A 7,219-nucleotide genomic window follows, 5' to 3' on the forward strand; every position below is an offset into this window, starting at 1 on the left:
CTGCCCGGCGGGGGCGGCCGGGCTCTGGCAGCTCCGCGGGAGCCTCGTGTGGAGCCGCACCTGCCTGAGGTGGGTAACGGGGGTTTCCGGGGGCCGCAGGCAGAGACCCCCCTTCCCGGCCGCAGGGACCCGCCTGCTTGGGACAGGGAGGAGGCAGGAGGCGCCACGCACCGCACCCCGCTGCAGGAGCCAGCGCCTGCTCTCCGGGCGGCGCCGGCCTGGTTTCCTTCCTCACGTCCCAGCAGCGCTGCTGTCTCCCACACCCGGGGGCCGGGGCACCTCGGCCTGCACCTGGTCGGGCAGCCAGCACGGCCCCAGAGCAGAGCCCAGGGGAAGCGGTCGGCCCTGGTCAGGTTTTCTTGCTTAAGACAACCTAACTTAGCCTTAACCGGGTTTTTTTATCTTCTGGGGAGTGGTGGTTAGTATTGGGCACACACCAACTGGTTTATTTTCTATGTGCATAGATGTACGTCTTGTGCACCTACACGTCTGCACATGTGTGTGACTTTAGTCCAGTATATAAAACAGGATTGCTTGTGTGTAATGTTAAGGCCAACGTGCTCGCAGGACCGGGACAGCAGTTTCAGTGGATTTTTTTTTTTTAAACTTTTGTACTTGGGCCAAAGGGAGGGAGGTTGATGGGAATGAACCCCCCAGGGAAAAGGTCAGTGGTAAAAAATGAGTGATAACCTTGTTCCTGATCATAGATAGGGCTGAGCATTTGCAACTGCTGTTCATTTCAGTTAAATAAGATGGGCATAGTCATCTAAACATAGCTTGGAAGATTTGGGCTTGCTTTGGACTGTGCTTTCCATCCAGGTGCAAATGTTCAGGAATGGAAGAAACGATCACTGCACTCAACTATAATCATAACTCGTCTAAACTGTGTCAACTGTCTCACACTGAAACAGTAACCTGACCACTAATGCATAAACTGCAAACCTGCATTCAATAGAAGTGGGAACTGCTCAATTCTTAAGCTCGGAGGACTACTGCAATTAATTAAATCACTTGTGGAGAAACTGCCCACAGAAATTGCAGAGGGGTTTAGCCAAATCACAAGCAGAAGTAGAGAGCATGCTCAAGAAAAAGGCATCCTTCCAGCATTAGCAGTAACTGGCAAAAGAAAATGACTTATTTAAATCATCAGGACTCATGCTAGAGGTGATATCTTTTATTAGACCAACTAGATTTTTGCAAAATTTTTCTTTAATTGCAAGCTTTCGGGCACAAACACCCTGCTTCAGGCATTGGAGGAAAGATTGTAAAAGTTCTGGGTAGCAATGAAAGTTTATATTTTATAGAAGAGTTGAAGGTGTGGTAATAATCTTATTTTTAAATACCATAAGATATACATGCTTTGTTTATGAGTACAGGTGTGTGTAGATTCAAAGTAGCCCTTGTGAAAAGAAGTGGTTTCAAACTGTCCTGTTCTAATTCCAGACAGTCCTTTTGCTAGTATGTTCTGTGCAGCTGGGTCATGGGGTGTGTTCAAAGTGCTCTAACAACCGTTCATTAAGAACTGTTGCAAGAACAAAGATTGGTTGAAATTAAACTGGTTTTGTAACATTAAGGCTTGGGCAGGCTTCCATACTAAAAGTCATGCATTTCATTAATTCAGAAGTTCATGTAGTTTGAATAGTGTGAGAGAGAAACTAGCTCTAGACCTAAAGGCTTTGGGCCAGACCTGCGAAAGGATTGGGCACATAAATGACCCTGTTGACACCCAAGTCCAATGCTTATTTAGCTGACTACTACCCCTAGGGCTAGGTATGGACGATCAAAAGTCCTGAGGCTGAATCAATTCAATCTTCACAGGTTAGTCTAAGCTGTGTTGATTGAACTGATAAGCAAGTTAGACATTATCTTTTGATTCCAGAAATGCAGCCATGTGCCTGGTGAGGACCAGGCCCGGAGCCAGGGGGTGCTAGAGCACGTCTCCCTGCTTGGCTGGAGCAGACAGCTTGGGCCAAAGCTATCCTGCCCAGCCTGCAAGAGGGGTTTACAGGGGAAGTGCAAAGCATCCTGGGATGCTGTGGGGGACTGAGAGTCAACTTGAATCTGGAGGGGATTTGGGATAAAAGTTTAATAAACTGATTTAAACTAAATCAGTTCAGTCTGATACTGTATCCATCCAGGTTTGGCCATTTTGAACGCAATTTGTATGCACTGAACTTTTGCTGTGTTACAGATTTGAACCAGTTTCTGATCACTTATACTGGTTTATGTGCAACTTCTGTCCCTAGCCTAGAGGTGCTTTGCATCACTTGAGGTGGCCAAGTTTTTAACAGGAATGCTTGATAGAGCCTGACAGGCTTGTTTCTGAGCATGCCCAGAACTGCCTCAGTCTTTTCAGGGCTGAGCAGCTAGCCAGGTACAGCCCCATAAGGACACACAAACAAGGTTTTTTTCAGTTTATTTTGCTTGCAGGGACCAATCACATAAGTGTTTTAAAAAAACACACATCAGCTATGCACTAAAAACATCCAGAGGAGAAAGTGGGTGGGTCTCTCCCTGGCACACAAGAATTCAGTGTTCAGTCGCTGATCCATGATGAGGGAGAGAGAAGTTAAATTCTCTACTCTGCCTGGGGATTGAAACTGCATTTCCATCTCTCAGCAGAGTGCCCAAACCACTACACTGCAGACTGTTTTATTTAAACCTTATTTATTAATTAATGTAACTTACCAAGTAAAAATGTAACATTTACAATGGCTGTTGGGGGTTGAGGCCTCTCTCAGTTCTTTCTCCTGAAGTTATTCAACTTTGCCTGGAATCATTAAGTATTTACTGGGACAGTGAGAGAATTAATGGTGATGATAACTTAGTAGTTAGGGCACTTGCCTGGGACTGGGGAGACTTGGGTTCAAATCACTGCTTCAATGACTATTTCAAAAGGTTATCTGAATATTCATCTAAGCACAGGCAGGTGTACGTCATAAAACAGTGGTGCTCACCCTACAGCCTGTGGGCTTGGCCCAGCCTCTGGAGTGACTGTATTTGGACCATGGCATGGGGGATCTACAGCAAGCAGTTCAGCTCAGTGTGTTCCCTTCCAGGCTCTGCTGTGCTGCAGACTTCCTCTACAGCCAGAAGTGAGATTTCTCCCCGCTTGCTTTCTGACAAGCAGCCATGTCCCTCCCCCATCTCTCCCTCCCCTTCCCTGTACATGAGCACCTGGCTTGCCACTGTAAAAGGTTGAACCTTTATCCTAAACCAGTGGTGTCATCCAGCTCTGCACAGGGTCAGATCCTTAGTTGGGGGTTGCCTCATTTTGCTCTCAGACCTGGATTTGGTGATGACAGTATTGGTGCTGTAATTCCCAGGCCATGGCAGTTGCTGCTCCTCCTACCACCAAATTTCTGACTGTGCAAACAAGATGATGGGGCTCCAGGTTCTAGATCTAGTCCATGGGTCAGATGACATGTGTGACAGCATGTGTTTGGGAGCCCCCTGGGCCAGGTGACATGGCTCTGCTGACTGTATCTTGGTCACCCTCTCCTAGACCACCAGGCTAGAGACTCATGCTCACTCTCTGTCTGGCTGTTTCTGTTAAGCTAGTTTGGAAAGTCTGCTCAGCAGGATGGCTTTTGCAGATCTTCTCAAGTGTTTACCATACCCCATGCACTGCATAGGCAGACTGTGGCTTCAGTTAGGTACCTGAACAATATCAGGTATTGCAGTCCCTAATAATTTCTCTGGTAGATCTAGCTCTTTGTTTAAAGATGCACTTTGGCTTAAACTGAGTGCCTTTTACTTGACTGGATGAAATTTATATGAACTTCTTTATTAATGAATCTTGTCTGATCATTAACAAATCCCAAATCTTTGTTCTCTTTCTTTGGACACTTTAATTTTACAGTATTGCTACTATATTTACTGGAAGTTAGTGTATCTCTAAGGCCAGGTACAGACATTACACCTTTACCAGTATAAGTGATTGGAAACCAGTCTATATCCATAATAAAACACAAATTCGGCAGACACAAACTGGTTTAAAAATGACAGAACCCAGTCTGAGATTTGGTCCCCCACCAAAGGACAAATGTGTGTTCTGTTCATACTGATCTAAATTGCGTTGCTTTCACAGAAAACCTCATAACTTAGATTGATTCCACCTTGGGCTTTTTGTACATCTGTACCTAGTCTTAAGGTGCCTTAAATACAGGGGCAATGCATAGTGGGTGCATGTGCATCCCCTGAGCTTGGTGGTGCACCCCCTACAAAAAGGTGCTGCTGACATGGTCTCTGCTTATGCTGCCATGCTTCTGCCACCGCCGTGCCCCCCCCAGCTGCCAGGGGCACGTGTTGTTCATGCTTAAATATCCTCTCAATAATCATCTTACATTCTTCTAACATGGCACTTGGGTCCATTTTTTTTTTTAAGTCAAAGGTACAGCTCTCATGAACTTAATGCGGGAGCAGGATTAGCTGTGATTTGAGTGAAGTCAGCAATTCCAAAACTAGGCACTTATAAATGGGTTTGCAAATATGTGCAACTTTAATAGGGCACTCCTCTTGATCTACTTTAGTTATCCATTGATTCTTGGTTTAATCACAACTGTGAATTGCCCTACAATTCTAATTCATGTATGCATATGGATTATGGCTCCCCTGCTTCACTTGTGGTAGGTTAGGGTGCTAGGTTTATGTTGTGTCAGGGTTGGGGGTAGTCGTATGTGGAGTTTAGATTGTGGTTGTATGGGATGGTTGGGATAGGGGTGATCCTACCTCAGGCAGGGATTTGGAGTAGATGACCTCTAGAGGTCCCTGCCAGCCCTACTTCCAGCTCAACTACTATAGTGCTGTTGAGTAAAAAACTCTACAGCAGCACACATGTAGACACTGGAGAGGCTGACTGGGGCACGAGGGTGCTTCAGTGCAGGATCTACCTACCAGCTAATCCCGTGCTGAAGCATCTTGTAGCCCAGCCAGACCCTCTGCAGCACACTGAGCTGGGGGAGGAGCCCTGGCCTGGCAAGCTAACCCCCAGAGCCCCCTGCCAGCCAGGGCTGCTCCACCCAGAACCCATGTTTCTGCACCTGAATAAACTGTGGAGTTTATTGCTCTGGAGTTAATTGCTCCAGGTTGCACATTCAAACAGCGTGCCTGGGAGAAATTAACTCAGGAGCAATAAGCTCTGCACTTTATTCAGGCGCCGTAATTGCACATGTAGATGTGCCCACTGTTTCTAACCATCAGAGCAATGAATGTCTGGAATAGCCTTTCATACAAGGCACTAGTGACAAGGAACCTGAAGTGTTTTAAAGTAAAGGTTTATAAATTCCTGGAAAGAATGGGGTAATCTTGGAGACAGTAAGGTAATATAATTGAAACTTGTGATATGGGGCTTTGACTGTTCAATAGATAGATAGATAGATATAGTTCCAATATTATAAAAGCCTTAGTTTATCTGTCTTTCTGTCCATAACGCTTTATTCGCCCTCTGATTGGCTGACAAACAGCCAATCAGATTGTAAGGAAGCATTCAGACAAGAGGCAGTGGAGTGGCACCATGATGGCGGGGACACAGAGGACAGGTGGGGGGCAAGGCCAGCACAGTCCCCGTCCCCCCCCCCCTTCCCTGCCCTGCTCCCTGGGGGTGGCAGCAATGGAGTGGACAGAATGAGGGAAGGGGGCAAGGCCAGCAGTGCAGGCCTTGCCCCCCCTGCTCTGCTTTCTGCAGGTGGCGACGATGGAGTGGAGGGGGGTGAGGCCACTGGAGCTGGCCTGTCCTCACTCTTGCTCCTTGGAGGTGATGTCGGAGGCCATGGCATGTGGTGGGGAGTGTGGTTGGGATGCCATGGCGGGGGAGGGAGAGGTCACCAGCGTGGGCTTCAGCCTCTACCTCCCCCCTTCCATTGTCAATGCCTGCAGGGCAGATGCATGCTGGCATGGCGGTAGTGCGGGATACGGGTGGGGGAGGAGCAGGCACGCTGTGGTGGCAGTGGTAGGGGAAGGGGACGATTGGGCCTGGGCCTGACGCGGGGGGAGGGAGGAGGAGGAGCAGGCCCCCACTGCTCTTGGGTCAGCCCGGGCCTGCTGCTCCCTGCCCTGCCTTGGCAGCCCAGCTTCCCTCCACCCTTGGGCCCAGTCCTCCCCATCATCAGGCCCAGACTCGCTCCTCCCCTCCCCCTGCCGCTGGGATAGGGGGAGTGGGCCCAGACCCCAAGCAGCAGAAGGGAAGGGGGGAGTGGGGCCAGATGGGGGAGCAGGGGCTCCCCCCCCGTCATTCTTTATGGGCAGTTGGCTAATGTGTGTGTATATTTTGGTACCCCACAACCAGGGTTAACAACATGAAGTTTCATTAATATGGGAAGGTGTGTTTCATGATGCTTCTTGATTTCACTGACAGTGTGGGTGGAATCTGGTAGCAGAGGCTGAAGCTAGAGAAAGTAGGCATGTTTTCCTAATAACAGGGTGAGTTTTGGTCTTAATGCAGAGATTTCTCCATCTCAGGGCTCCTGAGGGAAGTTTGATGTCAGTCTTTTCAAGGGCACGCAGTAGTTTAGAATTTTACTTTTTGTGCAAGTATGGAAGAGCAGGCTGAGTAATTAAGAACATAAGTGCCATGCTGGGTCAGACCACTGGTCCATTTAGTTCAGTAGTCTGTCTCTTAACAGTTGCAGAATGGATGCTATACAAGAGCATTGAACTGTATATCTCTAGAATGATCTATCTCCATTTAGTATCCTCTCCTGGCATCCACAATTATTGGTTTAGAGATGGCACAGGAAACATCTCCAAGGTTCTGTTCAACAGCCATTAATAGATCTATTATCCATTCCTTTATTTAGACCCCTTTGAACCTGGCTATGCTATCTGCTTCCACCACCCACTGTGGAATGAATTCCACAAGTTAACTACACATTGCCTAAAAAAGTACTTTCTCTTCTTAGCTTTAAACCTGTTGCATACTAATTTCATCAAGTTCCTTGATGGCTTTATCCATATTGGGTTTCCTCTCTCTCAAACCTTTAATAGATATACAATGTTTGTTGCACCACATAGTAATGAAACACTTAACCCCAGGCTTTACAACTTCTGCTGGTCACTCTTTAATTTCCACTGGAGAATGAGTGGAATGTGCTAATTTCATGGAAGCAAAATCTCTTGGGTCCTGGGTGGTTTTCTTGCTTTTGTACTCGCATTTAAACCATCCTCTAGATTTTGGGGCCATTTTCCCCAGGTCAGATGGCCAAGGCATGGAAGTGGGGGG

The 7,219-nt window shown here is 47.5% G+C and overlaps 1 protein-coding gene across 2 annotated transcripts in view; it reads left to right on the forward strand.

Annotated features, from left to right (window-relative positions):
• Positions 1-7,219, forward strand: part of TC2N (tandem C2 domains, nuclear) — a 62,335-nt gene that overhangs the window by 555 nt on the left and 54,561 nt on the right. Inside the window, exon 1 of one of the 2 annotated variants that reach the window (XM_006037397.3) lies at positions 7-69. The exons of the other annotated variant lie outside the window; for it this stretch is intronic. The gene's annotated coding sequence lies outside the window, so the exon portion shown is untranslated. Of the gene's footprint in view, positions 1-6; positions 70-7,219 lie in introns of those variants that run through there. 2 annotated transcript variants of the gene reach the window in all.

This window comes from Alligator sinensis, unplaced genomic scaffold (assembly GCF_000455745.1).
Source record: "Alligator sinensis unplaced genomic scaffold, ASM45574v1 scaffold645_2, whole genome shotgun sequence".
Classification (NCBI taxonomy): Eukaryota; Metazoa; Chordata; order Crocodylia; family Alligatoridae; genus Alligator; species Alligator sinensis.